Here is a 17,103-nt window from a genome sequence, read left to right as displayed (position 1 = left end):
ACTGCGTAATTGACTACGTACATGATTTAACTAACCTTTATAGTTGAGATCTAAGAGTGATATAGAGTCAGTATTAATGCTAATTTTAATCTTTTGTCCCCATATATTCAAATATAATGAAAACCAAGCTAATCAAATCTGATTAGTGTTTGTACTTGATGGTGAACAGAGATATTTGTTTCATTTTAGGTCTTATTATTACATTAATTACATTGTCTTTTGATATTATCGAATGTATCATTTATTGGCTAACAGTAGCTATAATGACACTATATAAAGTAATCCTTTGAATTTCACACTCCCAAGTGTCCTCACAGCTCGACAGCTTATGGGAAGTAAACCGCGGATCATTAGGATCAAAGTAGATCTGCCTACCGAAAGCGCTTTTGTTTTACTTTATTCAGGTTATGCTTTTTTTTTCATTATCGTTAAAACTGCTTATCATAGGTCACTTACCCAATCTTCCAAATAGTTCAACTCCTAGAGCAGCGAATATAAAAAAAAGGAGAAAGAAAAGCAAACCAAGGTTCCCAACTTGCGGAAGCGCCTGCATCACTGTATCTAACAAGGCTCGGATTCCTTTGGCCATCTTGAGGAGTTTCAATACTAACGAAGATTAGAAAATTACATCATACGATCACTGCTTATGTTCATGTCTTAGAAAAGTACGTCATAAGATCAATGTTTAGATTCATGTATTAGAATTGTATCATGAGTTTTCCCCCCTTATTTACACTACTGAAATGTACAAAACTATACTGAAAAAACAAACATTTATGTACGGCCTAAAAGAATCCAAAATCGTAAGCCACTACATTAAACAAATTATTATAATTTCCCAACTAAAGTAGTTTGTAAACTAAATAATTTTCTTTCTAAATACAATGCACACATATATATACACATTCCCATACATTAAATAAAAAAAATAGTTTTATAGAAGAAATAGTTAGCACCATAATTTAACAAATTTACTAGACTATAAACATAGTGAAACATATCTTTGGCTCTCAAGGTATCAATTATGTTAAGATGTTTCTCTCAACAGTTTCATAAACAAAAGGTTTTAGTCATTTCAAATTTGAGATTATATTAAATATAAACTTAACTTATACACAGTTAGTCTATAGATTCTATTAGACTATATAACGTACTTAGTTTATATATTAAATGTTTGTTTGTTTGTTTTTAATTATGCACAAAAATACACAAGGGCTATCTGTGCTCTGCCCACCATGGGTATCGAAATCCGGTTTCTAGCGTTGTAAGTCCGCAGACATACCACTGTGCCACTGGAGGGGTTATATTAAATATAAGCTTCGACTTACTTTCCACATCAGTTACTTACATCTCTATGGTATTACTTCAAATGTGTAATTTTCGTTCAGTAATATTATTTTCTAAAGCAGTTACTGCCAGCTAGTAGCAGTAGAGCCGTTCAGTATGATTAATAATTTAACTAGTATTTGTTAAATATGACTTATTTTTCTTCTTACGTCGAAGCAGTTCTTTAATTTATAACAGAATAAACTGAGAAAATAAAACATAGTATATATATTTTTTAGAATGCATATTATGTGGATTTAATTGGTGTTTATCATACAAAGATTTCAAAAATATTCAGGCATTCTTACCTCGTGCGATTCTTAAAACCCTCATGACTCTAATTATGGTTGGATTAATGGGTATAACTTCAGATTCCATCTCTTCAAGGATAATTCCAACAATTGACAATATCACGATAACAACATCTAACTGGTTCCACCTGAAAAAATTGAAATTGTTTATTATGATTGAAGAATGAACAATATCACGATAACAATATCTAACTGTTTCCACCTGAAGAAAGATGTAAATTGCTTATTGTGATTGAAGAATGAACAATATCTCAATTACACATTTTAGTGAGGAGAAGAAAAAATTATTATTAGTTTACATAATGTTTTAGATGGAAGCAGTTAGATATTGTTATCGTGATATTGTTCATTCTTCAATCATAATAAACAACTTACATCTTTCTTCAGGGGAAACAGTTAGATATTGTTATCGTGATATTGTTCATTCTTCAATCATAATAAACAACTTACATCTTTCTTCAGGTGGAAACAGTTAGATATTGTTATCGTGATATTGTTCATTCTTCAATCATAATAAACAACTTACATCTTTCTTCAGGTGAAAACATTTAGATATTGTTATCGTCATCAAGCCCTAAAATTTATAATGCAAACTATTGACCTGATACAACAGTTAAAAATTATACGGTAATAACTTCTAATGAACTACACCTAGACTTCTTTAATCGGCAAAATATTGAAAATAGTTGATACCGATTGACAATACAAACAACCTAAAAACAAAATGATACAATGTAGAACATTATGCGAGTGTTGAAGCAAAAACTGAGGTTAAATTGAGTTCATTTATAAAGGAATACACCCAGGTCGTGAATAAACACTCGAACACTACATCTCTGAATATTCAATGTATACTAAAACTCTAGAGTAAACTATTTTTGCACATGAAAGATCTACAGTTGAGTAGGATTCTCATGCATTAACCTTAACGAATTTTCATTATTCATTCGCAAGAAATCTAAGCCTTGTTTAAACTTTCAAATTGTTTAAAACGCAATAATGAATGTGTTTATGGTAAAAACTGCACCAGTATCAAGCATTCGTTTATTAGATTTGAGAAGTTTGATTTTTTGTTCGTTTTTCTAATTTTACCTAATGTATATTTATATATGTATTCTTAATAATTATATAAGCATATACAATAGATTTGCATTTTACAAACTTGTAGACTAGAAAAAAACAATATACTGAAAACTTGATCAGGAATTTATTGTTTCAATGAAACAAAACTGAAACCGAGAAGAATTCCAATCCAGATTCCTGTTAAGTGAGAAGGTTTGATGAACTGTCTAAGTGAACTAAGAAAATGAACCGTGAAACAATGTTATAAGTAAGCAAAGAAATCGAGCAATATTAGTGAATTGCGATAATAGTATTATAAGGTGAACAGATAAAGTATTGAATATGTGGAGATTGACAAAAATAGCTTTATAACAAATATTTAAAATCATCTGTTGAAAAAATGCCATGTTTAATGCACTAGGCTTAAATTATAGCTATGTAACTGACCTGCAAATGTGTTAGAGATCTCGTATATTACACATTAGTAGCCTGAGAAAATCACTTAAGTGACTAGAGTAATCCACACAGGACCTAAGAAATCGACCATAATAATTCACACAGTACCTAAGAAGTCGAGCACAGTGATTCACAAAAGACCCAAGAAATCGAGCACAGTGATTCACAAAAAACCCAAGAAATCGAGCACAGTGATTCACAAAAAACCCAAGAAATCGAGCACAGTGATTCACAAAAAACCCAAGAAATCGAGCACAGTGATTCACAAAAAACCCAAGAAATCGAGCACAGTGATTCACAAAAGACCTAAGAAATCGTTTGGGTAAGTAACTGAGAAATAATCCTTTCTTAATTGTCTGAAACCATAAATAGATTTCTAAATAATGAAAATGCTTTAAATCGGCATCTTCTTAACAACTTAAAAACATTAGCGATAATTCTTATCAAGAACTTCTAATATAAAGTAAACATACCCTGAAAAAGGTAACTTATAAATTAATGATGTGTTTAACACATATTAGAAGGACATAATGCTGTAAATCAATGTAGTTATACATGAAACCTAAAACGCATAATGGTTAGAATACATTGGTTCATCAGTTGGGTTAATCTTGCTATTAACGATATTCTCAGCCGTATTAATTAAACGATCTGCCCAAGTCAGTGTTTTAATAAAACAATCCAAGTATATATTCCTCGTAAATTTCGTAAACCCATTTTTAGAAAATCTGAATTAACTAAGTTTCTGTACAACTCAAAATCATACCTACCTGTCCTTTAGGTATCTTCGTATTCCTAGTGCCAAAACTTTCATGAAAGCTTCCAGAATAAAAACTGCTGTGAAGAAGTAGTTAAAAATCTTCAAAGCATACACCAATTCCTAAAATGTCGAAAAAAGAAAAAATCTTATGACTAAAACAATTCCGATGTAGCTTTAGTAGAAAGCATACAAGGTGGTGCACTAATATGACAAAATGTAATACAGCGCCATCTATTGTTGTTGCAATTGTGAAAACAAAAAACTGATTTGTTGTTTTAGAGTTTATAATGTATATATTATTTATGTTTCGTTATACACCTTTACTAAGAGTTTCTGTTGCATGAAAATTCAAAAAGAGATATTGAACCGAACTCTTTAAACCAATTTTCTTACAAAACACACTGACCAATGGCATCATGTAAAATTCCATTGCCATGGTAACCACATTCAATCCTATAACAGCAGCTATTGCTAGGTCGAAATACTTGCTGGTTACAATGTTATGAGTAAACAAGCGAGGCTTGGAATAGTTGATATAATATGGCGGTTCCCTCATTTCTGAAAAAAAGAAAGAAATGTAGACATCTAAGTTGCTAATAATTAATTATATGCAACATGAAGATAAAAAATTAAATTAAAGATACGGCGTGAAAGTTTAAAATTTACTGCATTTGAGTTATACATTAAAAATCAAACAATTTAAAACGTATTAATGCATGAAATTGTAATACTTTAAACCAAAATCCCGGTCATATGTCACCATTTGTTATTTCACGACGAAATGCTAATTTTTGTTATTCTTCTAATCAATCTGTTAAACGTAATTATAAGGTTACTGTTTGTCGCATATAATATATTGGCCAACCCAGATGGCAAAACAAAAAAGTAAAATACAATTTTTAGGATTAATGGTTAATCTTCTGTTAAATAGATATGGCGAGATGCTATGCTTAATAGTGTTGAAGACCTTATCTACGATACAAACATTAAGATTTATATATGTAGCAAAAACACCTGACTTTATTTAAAGAACTAAATATGAAAGCTAATATTTCGCAGGCTAAGTATTGACCTATAATAAGAATTCAATACAAAGCTTCTGAACTACAATAAAAGCTTAGTAGTAAAAGCCTAATGTTTCTGAGGCTAAATGCTGTCCTGAAATAAAAGTTCAGTACAAAGCTTCTGTATTACAGCAAGAGCTTAATAGTAAGCCGAATGTTTCTAAGAGAATAATCCGTGATCTAACCTAAGAGCTATAGACTAAGATTACCATCTGTAGAGGCAAGTCTTTGACTTACATGAGAAAAGCTGCTGAACTACCATTAGTGATAATTATGACGCTTAATGATTACTGAGGTGACCAAGCTAAATAATAAACCTGATGTTTATAGCGGTAAACTCCTGACCTACATTAAGAGCTAAACACTACGTATAACATTTGTTGATGAAAGTTTCGCTCTAACATAAGAGTTTGGTTTCGTTTGGTTTGAATTTCGCGCAAAGCTACACGAGGGCTATCTGAGCTAGCCGTCCCTAATTTAGCAGTGTAAGACTAGAGGGAAGGCAGCTAGTCATCACCACCCACCGCCAACTCTTGGGCTACATTTTTACCAACGAATAGTGAAATACTAGCCTAAAGTTTGTCGAATTTTACTTTTACTCAAATCGTAGAAGCTACAACTAATCTCAATTTTTCTAGAAGATAACCTTGGGCTAAATACCGAATTCAGCGCACGTGGGATTAAGTTCCTTATTAAAAACGTGTTGGAAATAAAGTCTGGAGGTTAATCAGAAGACTAATCCACAAGTCCAGACAAAAATGTTATAGTTTTGTTATGTTAATTTCTTAATCAATATATAAAGCCAAATAATATTTTAAGTGTTGTGTGATCAATTCCCTAAACAAAACATTTAAACTTGGTTTACGACAAGGTAATGATCTTATAATTGTAACATTTTCATTTATTTAACTTTCAACTTCAATGTCACTTCTATTAGCGGTATTAACAGAAATGACTAAATCTTCTTAAATGTGAATAAGGCCACTATTTAGAGATTACAACATTCCCAAATCATCGAGCACAAGTGGCCTGACAGAGTATATGATGGACATACAACTTCCGAGTGTCCAGGTTTTGGGAGGAGTGTTAAAAGCGTTAAAATGTCTATATATATATATAAAAAGAATCGTGTAAAAAAAAGTATACGATTCTTATTTTATACTTCAACTAAAAATCGTTTCTCTTTAAGTAAAACAAAAACCTTGTAGTAAACAGACTGTCTGTCACTACATACTTTTCCGTTTCTTTTCCAGCTTACGAGCTCGTTTCACTGCTCGTCTCGCCTTTTCTTCCTTCTCTTGTTCCTCACGGCATCGATGAAAGTTTTCCACTACCACCCCCACAAACATGTTTAGCACAAAAAAAGCCACAAGAAGAAGAAACGAAATAAAATACAAGAGCCTCCATTCGCTGTAATTTACGACTGGCTGAAATCAAAGAAATGTCAAAGCTTTAGCTTATGATTTTTTTACAAACTTTGAAAACCGTCAGCATTAAAGAATCTAGCTCTCATTTTGTTTCATATTTACATTCATTTGAAAAGAAATCTTGGTAAATCAATACTACGTCAAACATTCGACAGGTATGTTAATCACCATAATTAAAATATCTTTAACAAAAACATAAAAACATACTTTCTCTTTAGAATCTAACCGATAGCCTCCTTAATTTAGCATTATTTTCACGAAATAAGTGAGAATATAGGCCAAGTACTAGATTGGCCAAGACAATGGGAATACACAACTAATCGATCTCAGGTTTACACTTTCTAGAAGTACCAAAAACGAAACATAATTTCGATTTCTTTTGATTATTCTTTGTAAGTATACTGTCGTTATTATGTGTTGGTGTATTTAGTATTTTCAATCTCTACACCACCTTATGTAGCATATGAGCTAATTTGGCCAGTTCAGAGACACAAGGCTCAGGCATAGTCATTCCTAATTTAGAGCTTCTTCTGAATGATGATAACGTTAATTCAAGTATATATGATAATCATAATAATATGTGTTAAATATAAATAAATAATACTTTGTTATTCGCCCTTACCGTGGTTCTGATTTATAAATGGCTTAAATAGATTTAATATAATGACACCTCATTTAACATATAACACAACGTTTTGGGATGACATGGGACCTATTGGTCCATATCGGCTGTTCCATCCTTTAAACTAAAGTAAAACTATTAAAAATATATCTTAAGCCAGCCCTTATCATTCATATACTTATTAAGATTTTTTTCTTAAACTTACTCAAATTTACTGCTTCCACAGCACCCGAAAGCAACTCATTCCAAAGGCTAACCACCCTGTTATAAAAATGAAACTGTCTTAGCTTGCCAAAAATGTATACTCGTGTCCCCTAGTCCTACTATTATCACTGTTAAGTATGAAAAAAGATTATGCATCAACACTGTCAATTCCCTTTACAATCTTAAACACCTCAATAAGATCTCCTCAAGAAAAAACAATTCGAGAGATTTCAAACTCTCCTCGTATGACAACCCCTCCATAGTTACCTTCTAGTAACCTTTCTCTGAACCCTTTCCAACAATTCAGTATCTTTCCTAAAGTAAGGAGCCCAAGACTGAACACAATATTCCAAATGTGGCCTAACCAGTGACCTATACAATGAAATTATAACCTCTTTAAACTTGTATTCAATATTTCTGTACATACAACCTGAAATCATATTTGCCATACCACTAGCAACAGCACACTGCTTGGGCGGCTTTAGAGACTGATCAACTATTACACGAAGATCCCTTTCTTTCATGACACAGTTAAGGTTATTCCCGTCCAAATTATACTTATAATTCAAATTATGATACCCCATATGCATTATCTTGCTTTTATTATAATTAAAACCCATCTATCATTTATTTGCTCAACTCACTAAATGATCTAATCCTTTTGTAAATCAGCAGCATCCTCTTCACAGCTAGCAACACCCAAGACTTTAATATCATCTGCAAATTTAAGCAATTTATTGAGTATCCCTTCATCTATGTCATTGATGTAAATCAAAAAGAGCAAAGGTCCTACAACTGAACCCTGAGGTACCCTATTTGTGACATTAATCAAGTTTGACCGAACTCCATTTGTAAAAACCTTCTGCTTTCTTCCATCCAACCACTCTCCTATCCAATTTGCAACTTATCTCCCACACTTATAGATATAATTTTTTAAGCCTTTTATGTGGCACTTTGTCAAATGCTTTATGAAAATCCAGATACACCAAATCTACACTCTTACCCTCATGTAACCTTTTCAAAGAATGTCAAAAGATTTGTAAGGCAAGATTTTCCCTTAATGAAACCATGTTGGCTATCTAATAAAATTCTAAAGTTTGTTAAATAACTTTGCAAAACATCTTTTATCGGACTTTACAAAACTTTTCCCACAACTGATGTAAGATTAATGGGTCAATTTGTATCACCTCCCTTGAAAAGAGGAGTTACATTAGCTAACTTCCAATCCTCTGGTACCTGCCCACTATTCAAGGACTGACAACAAATAGTAGCAAGTGGCTCACATATTCAATTTTTAACATCCTTCAAAACCCTTGGGGAATTATTATATAGTCCAGGAGACTTATCGTTCTTTAAACTTCCCATATTTTTTTCTAACCAGCTCAGAATTAACGCAGTCATCTAGTTCGATCTTATTTCAATCTATCAACTGTTCTAGATGTAGGATACAGCTTAAATCTTCGTTAGTAAAAACCGAAGAAAAATAAAAATTTCATAACCCAGCCATCTCATAATCATCGGATACAAGCCTTCCTTTATCATCTCTCAAGGGTCCTACCCCATTCTAACATTTTGTTTACCCTTAATGTATTTAAAGAAATCCTTATTGTTAATTTTTTACATTTTCAGCCAACTTTTTTTCATACATCCTTTTTGATGTCCTAAATTCCTGTTTCACCAACTTTCTTGATTTTCTATAATCTTCTAAGTCTCCTGTCATATTAGTCAATTTAAATTTCTTAAATTTATGATGCTTGTCTTTAATTTTATCTCTTTACCTCTTTGTGAGCCAACCTGATTTTTTGCCTGCAGCTACCCTTTTCGGTCTATAAAGAATATGTTTACCTTGAATATTTAAAAACTTATTTTAAAACATTTCCCACATCTGATCAGTATCCCCAAATAACTCAGCTGCCCAATTCACAACAGATAATTATTGTCACATCTCTTCAAAGATTGCTTTTTTTCAAATTTGTAATCATAATATCATTATTCCTTATCTCCATATGCAGCCTAATAGAACAATAATCACTTGCACCCATGTGTACCCCAATTTCCATCCTCTCGATCATTTCTATATTTGAAGTTAATAAATTTAAAATAGCATTGTTTCTAGTAAGTTCCTTGACTAATTGGCGAAAAAGCCATCTTCAACAGTTTCCAAAAACCTTTCTCCCTCACAGTTTGACTCTAGCATTTCCATATCTAGATGCCTGAAATTAAAATCACCCAATTTAATTATGACTTCATTAACAGCTGAAATCTTAACCTCATTGTAACGTTTCTCACTAACTTCATCAGTATGATTAGCGGCCTATAACAAATTCCCACTAAAATCCTTTTCTCTTTCTATCCACTAATAGAAACCAAAATGGATTCAATCTCCATGCTATTATCTTTGATATATTCAGCAAGATGTAACTCACATTTTACATATAAAGCCACTCCTCCCCCTCTGTAGTACTCTATCCCTATTAAATAGCCAGTAATCCTGTATTTCAAAGAAATTTCTATCATCAAAATCATTTAAGTTTCATTATTTTTCACTTATTCCCATTATATCAAAATCCTCCATTCCTACCAGTGCTTTAAAGTAATCTATTTTATTTATTACACTTCTAGCAATACATAGTAACAATTAAGCCTACCCTTCTATACTATTTCCCGATGCTAAACGTTTCTCAGCCTCTTATTCTTTTTGCATTCAGTTTTTCCTGGCTCTCACCACTGTCTAGTCCTACTTTAAAACTTCCCTTACAGCTGAGTTAATAGCCGTAGCAATCAAGCCAACCCCTATCTTGTTTGAATGTAAACCATCCATTCCAAAAAACTCTCTTCTTCCAATGAACTGATCCCACGAGTCCAACCAGTCACTCTCCTCATCCTTACATAATAACCGAAGCCTGGAATTTTTCCCTAGTGGCCTACTTATAACTTCACCCCAACAGTTAATTCTAGGCAGTATTCCTGACAAAATTAAGTTATGGCCTTTTTCTTTAAATGCCTCTATCAACCCCTTGTACTTATTAATAAGCTCCTCTGACCTACCTTTCCCTACATCATTAGCCCCTACATGCACCACAAAAACTGCATATCTGCTAGCCCCTTCTATTATATCTCCTGCTCTGTCAGTTATATCCTCCACCTGTGGCCATGGGTAGCATAATCTTATTCTTTTCTTTCTATTTACCTCACAGACTACCCTATACATATGCCTTGTTAAGGAATCACCTATAACTATAACATCCTTATCATCCACATTCTTCTCTGATCCTTTTGTTTTCCTTCCCTCCAATAGTTCCTCGTCTGCAGAAGCCAAGGACTGAAATTTTTTGCTCAATAGAATAGGTTCGTCGTAACTAAATCTACTACTTTTAGCCCTAATAATACTCTTTCTAACTTCCTGAAAGTCATTGTTAGCTGATGTATTCCTTGCATGTAAAAGCTTAAGCTCCTCTTGAAATTCTGCTGCCATTTCCCACAGTCTACACTTCTCTTTATCTATTGCCTCTGCTTTATGATAGCCTCCAGCTTCTCCTCGAACCTATAACCTCTACATACAAATTGCACATCTTCATTACTAACTTCCTTAAAAGTACACGCCAGTCCCCAAATAAAACCCACTTATTGCACCCATTACACCTAACAAACCGTGAAAGCTTAATTATTACACTAGTCTTAACCATTATATTTATACTTATAACCTGAAAATAAATACTCAATACCAAATACCAGTTGCCTGTTGTCTACACTGTTACTGTTAAGCCTAACGTTTAAGAACCAATTACATTAGTTTTTAGTAATAAAATTTATCTTGAATTATATAGAACTTTATTAGAAGTGACAATAACTAGTCTTTGATATACAAGTAATGATAATAATACAATTTATTTTGCCTGTTTTTTGTTATAACCTACCTATAACTATATGCTGAATTTAAATTAACGGGTCTAAGTTCAAGTAAACAAATTAATCTTTAAAACACGAAGAGACAATAAACTAGTTTTTAGATTGTATTTATCCTGTTTTACGATTACCAGCAAGTCGAAATATACCTAAGCCTAAAGTACCGTTACCTGTACTAAGCCTATTTTAACGTTGTAGTAAAATTTACACCACTAAACTTTAAGTTAAAACTTTGACCGTCTTATTTTTATTTACCAATCTTACTATATCTAGTTATTCTTGTGTTATTTAACCCAAATTGCTACAAATTGTAATATTAATATTAAATAATTTTTAGATATCTACAAGAGCTTAATTTTTATGTCTTCTCTCTTCCGTAGCGCCCTCTATATTTCATATACTTCATATAGTTCACATCATAAACATCATAAAAGTTGGTTATGCAAATAATGATATAAATAGCGCCCCGATCACTATTATGTGCCATATCTTAGTAGGGCTTAATGAATCCTGATACTGGGTAAAAGTCCTCGTCGGCACTGGATATAATACATATAGTGTGGTTAGCATACTATTATGTAATATTCTTTGTTTTCTTAGAATTAGAACTGTTGACCAGAGGGGAAGCCACTGACCAGCAGTATCCGCTACTGTTAAAATAACTGAAAGTACTGATAGTGTTCAAAGGTATTTCGCGGTTCTAGCCTTGGATTTTCCGATATCTAGTTCGGCACGCTAGTGATAATGAAACGACCTGCCATGTTTTTAGATAATAATTTTTGTTATGTACATTCTATGTTATATTTTATTCTATAAAATACATACAAATGGACAGACAATCATAAATATTCATATTCTATATTGTTTTGATGAGGGAGTGTTGATATGTTCTGGCAGTTCAATTGGACATACACATTTTCATGATCTTGTAATACATACCAGGAGTTTGTGTGTGTCCGTTTATAACTGACGAGTCGCTGGAGCTATTGTCACAAAACTTAGCATATACCCTTCTGTCGCCATTCGGATCTGACCCCTTATATCACCCTTTATGTCCTTATGCTATTTTATTGATTTTAAAAAACATTTAGCACGAACCCTTACGGATCATATTAAGAGTGATATAGGTGGATCGGCGACGTTCGAATCTGGCCTCCCCCCCCCCTCCTATGTCAACCCACTGAGGTTTCTATGCCTTTCCCATACATTTAGCAGATACGTCAGCTAGTTATAAACACGTCTTTTTTTGGTTGGATATTTTCCATCAAATCGTATATTAAAAATCGTAAGTTCTGATGTTAATTGCTTTAACTGTTATCTGCCTTCAGTTTTATTCACCTAAGAAGTAAAGAAAACTTGTTTTTTCCCTCTTCATTCTGCCAATGTTTTGTGGTTCTTTAGCTAAAAAGAACTTGGCCTTATGTCGTTAGTTTACATCGTTATGTGCCATCAGCTGCTTTATTTATTTGTTTCGACATGTTTTTTGTTTTTTTTTAGTTTGATACGTAATGCCGATCTTATTGTTTTACCTGGTCGAGTGTCGAAACCGGTGATGAAAGTAAACAATTAATCTTCAGGGTTTTTAAGAATTATTTGTGAAACCATTGTCCCAAAAAAAAACACTGTGAATACATAGGTGAACTACTGTCGCATACAAATGCCTCTGATACACAGGGGTACTGTTGTCACGTATATATATTGTTGTAATGTACCAGTATTGTTGAAATGTGTATCTACTGCTTACCTGTTGATCGATATCAACTGCATCCAGACCTGTGTACATTATTTCAACCCAACCGTCCTTAGAGGCCAATACGAAAAGTGACATTAGAGCCTGTAAGAAAGTTTTCAATTTAAAATCATCATTTTCAACATCAGGTTGTTACAAGAACTTGATAAGATACGTGTGAAATTAATTAACTTAATAATATTCAGAACGAAACAAGCTTTCCCTGTCAATACAAGAGTATTAGTGCCACACAAAAAACAAATTGACTGTTTAACGTTTTTGTTTACACCTGTAAATATATCGCCTACACCATTAAGAGTTGGAAACACATAACCAAAGAAACAAATTAACTTATCATATACCCCTTTCAACTCTTTAAAGTTATATAGATTGTCTTTACAATAAGACACACAGTAATATCATAAGCACTGCAATTTGTTTTATTAGAACAATAATTTCTAAGCGCAAAAAATATAGGAACTCGTTAGCAATATAAAGCTTCGTTTTCTAATCAATTTCTCACTTGCTCCAACATTTCGTGTCATTTCTTGAATAAAAAGTACAATATCACCCTTAATCAGATGTAAACCAATTTGTAGCTCGAAACAAAAAAGATTTTCTTCCAAGCGTAGGTTTTAATGACATCGCCAGAACTAAACATAATAGACAGCACTCGTTATTTCTAATGAATCAAATTCATGAAGAACGAAATAAAAGAACAACATATTTTGACTGTAGATATATTGGGTAAAGCCAAGAAATCTTCTAGAATGTTTTAGTTTCAGGAATTTATGCTAACTTGGAAAGAGCTGAATTTCTCTTTCAACAACTGTTTTTATTTTACAAGATTATAAAATAACTAGAAAGTTTTGTTTTTCTAAATACCTGACCCAGATTATCGAAGTTGTACTTTCTGTTGATCCACTGGTTCATGGGATCAGCTAAACAGTCCGTCTTATTTTTTACACCCTGGACATCAGGTCCATCACAGTAGAATAATTTACCTTTAAAAAGCTGTTTCGAAAGAAAAAAAACATTTTACACCAGATGGCGCTTTCCGTTAACAAAAACATAATGTTAATAACCAGCTGTTTCTGATGTAATTAATAATCAGATTACATAGCAAATGTTAAGGAGGTATTAATGTCATATTAAATGATGGGTTCGCCGGTGGGACAGCGATAAGTCTATGGACTTGCAACACTAAAATCCGAAATTCGTTTTCCCACGGTGGACACAGCAGATAGCCCAATGTGGCTTTACTCTAAACAAGCACTCACACATTAAGTGATAGAGTATAATGATACTTGATCATAAAAACAAGTTTGTTTGTTTGTAATTAAGCACAAAGCTACACAATGGGCTATATGTGCTCTGCCCACCACGGGTATCAAAACCTGGTTTCTAGCGTTGTAACTCCGCTGTGTTACTGGAGGACCATAACAACGAGATTAAGCTATACAGTTTAAACGTTTTTAGAGGTGCTTTACCTTAAAAAGTGATGAGATTCGTTTAAATACTCTAAGTCGGCATTTAGATAGTAGGTCAAGAATTAATGTCGCTTTTTCTTAGATGAAAACCCAATCAACTTATCAAAACAAAACATTTATTAAATGAAATAGTCTCCATTCTTATCGATAATACTTTACCATCTTACAGTCAGGTTGTTAATGTCCTGATTAAAGAAATCACTTGGCTTTGAAGCAAAAAACATGTCGATGTCCTCTTTAATACCTTTACCATTAAGATGGTGTTGCTGCGAACGATGAAAACGGTAATCTGATGGTGCCATATCTGGATAATATGGTGGATGAGGGAGAACTTTCCAACCCAACTCCATAATCTTATGTTGCGTCACACGTGGACGTGTATTGTCGTGGAGAAGAAGAACACCTTTCCGATTGACGAGTGAAGGGCGTTTCTGATGCAGGGCTTGATTTTATACGTTCCAGTTGCTGACTTTAGATCTCTGCATTGACAGTTCGTTGTGGATTGAGGAGTTCGAAAGGAATTACTTCTTCAATGTCCTACCAAATGCAGGTTTTGGGGTCGGAAGTGGTTTTTGTTTAAGACTGAACAATTGTTTTTGGCGTTTAATATTTGCATAGAGGATCCATTTTTCACCACCGGTGACAATTCTGTTAAAAAATGGTTCACGCGTATTACGCGCCAGAAGAGATGAAGCAACGTTCACACGTTGGAAACGATGATCATCGGAGAGGTCGTGAGGCACCCAAACACCTTCTTTATGGAGTTTCCTATATTCCATAGATGTTTACGTATTGTTTCATGAGAGACATGCAATTTCAGGACCATTTCACGAGTGTGTTGCCTTGGGTTAGACTCAACAAGCGTCTTCAGAGCATCAATATCAATTTCAACATGTCGGCCCCTGCCATCACATTTTTACGGGTAAAGTCACCTGAACGAAATTAGCTGAATCATCGTTGACACTTACGAACGTTCAAAACATTTCCATAAACTTCTTTGATATTCTTTGTGGCTACACAGGTGTTGTTTCCCTTCTTGTTATTAAACAGCATTACATACCAAATGTATCTGTCGTCGTGTGTCATCACCATAAGGCATTAGAGCATACTAAATTTTACACATTATATAGGCTACACTAACGTGACGTTTAGGCGGTTCCTTTAATATACGTGATGTACGTTTTTTGGGCGGTGGTTAATGAAAGTGTTCCAAAACGCGATATTAATTTCTTGACGACCTAATAGAATACTACAGACGAATCTCAAATAGATAATAAAAATACTATTCATTTAACAAATTGTTATAATCCTTCACAAAAAATAACATAATGAATTTGTTAGGAGAGGTAAATACATTATTATTATACGAGATTATTTGATGCTGTTTAAACTACTAATTAATTTTTAGAAATATATTATTCTTAACATCCTAAACAGTTACATAATTCATAGAATCCGCTGACATACAGTGTAAACAGATATTTAGTTCTTTTGTGAACAGACAACTCTCATCTTTACGAATAAATTAAGTTTAACAGTTTAAGTGGTAATATAATTTGTGGGAAGACATTAAATACACAGAATATAAGTAGGTATTTAATCATTTCCTGGATGAGGAGGGTTAGTTTATGTAATCTTAAGAACAGATTAAGTATACATAGTTTCTAAGTAAAACGACACAAGTTTCACAACCTAAACAGTAACTTTATCATTAAGATGACACTGATTTCCACAGTATTAAGCTGCTTTTACATTAAGCGTAAAGTTATTAAATGATGTACTCTACACAACTACATGATGCAGGGAAAACAATTGAATCGTTTATGTAGAACTAACAGTTGCTTCATCCGTAGTAACGTTATCTCATTTGGTCAAATAGATAGAAAATAATTAGGAAAGACTGGTTCATACAGCAAAAGTATTAGCAACTTAGTTCTTAAGAATTAGTTTTACACATTACCTGAACACCCAAAATCCCAAATATAATGAAGAAAGTGCAACAAATGAGAACAATGTTTCCAATAGGACGTAAGGAGGATAAGAGAGTCTGAACAACCAACTTCAGTCCTGGTGCTCTGTTTATAACCCTGTTCATTAAACAAACACTCGTAATTTAAAACACATTGCAGCTATACAGGAATGTCTTTATATTCAGTTAAGTAAAACAGCAAAGCTATTGAAGAAAGCTTATAATTATGAAATGCGAAAACATTTTAAATACTGAGACGATTGGAGACATGTGTGAAACTTTCATTCCTATAAAATTTACTTTTAACAGTATAATCATTCACTTATTTAAATATTACAAATTCATTCAGTAATATGTTTTAGCTTTTTCTTAACCTAAGACTGATTTAATTAAATTACTTATATAACAAATCAAATGAGCCAATACAAATTACTCAGCACACTAGCTTTTCTTCCAGGTCTTAAATGATGGGCAAAAAAACCCTGAACTCAACCTTACACAACAAACATCCTAGATACCTAGCTTTAAATATAATCTAAACTCCACCCTTAAAAATAAAAATCTTAGATACCTAGCTTTAAATATAATCTAAACTCCACCCTTAAAAATAAAAATCTTAGATACCTAGCTTCACATATAACCTGAACTCAACCCTACACAATAAACATTCTAACTATCTAGCTTCACATACAGCCTGAATTCAACCCTACACAATAAGCATCCTAATACCTAGCTTCAGATACAGCCTGAACTCAACCCTACACAATAAACATCCTA

At 33.0% G+C, this 17,103-nt stretch overlaps 1 pseudogene; it reads right to left on the bottom strand.

The window, feature by feature from the left end:
• The window catches only part of LOC106475831, a 278,839-nt pseudogene that overhangs the window by 13,419 nt on the left and 248,317 nt on the right, over positions 1 to 17,103 (bottom strand).

The sequence above is a fragment of the Limulus polyphemus genome, unplaced genomic scaffold (assembly GCF_000517525.1).
Source record: "Limulus polyphemus unplaced genomic scaffold, Limulus_polyphemus-2.1.2 Scaffold150, whole genome shotgun sequence".
Lineage (NCBI taxonomy): Eukaryota > Metazoa > Arthropoda > Merostomata > Xiphosura > Limulidae > Limulus > Limulus polyphemus.
This window is presented reverse-complemented; position numbering and strand designations above follow the sequence as displayed.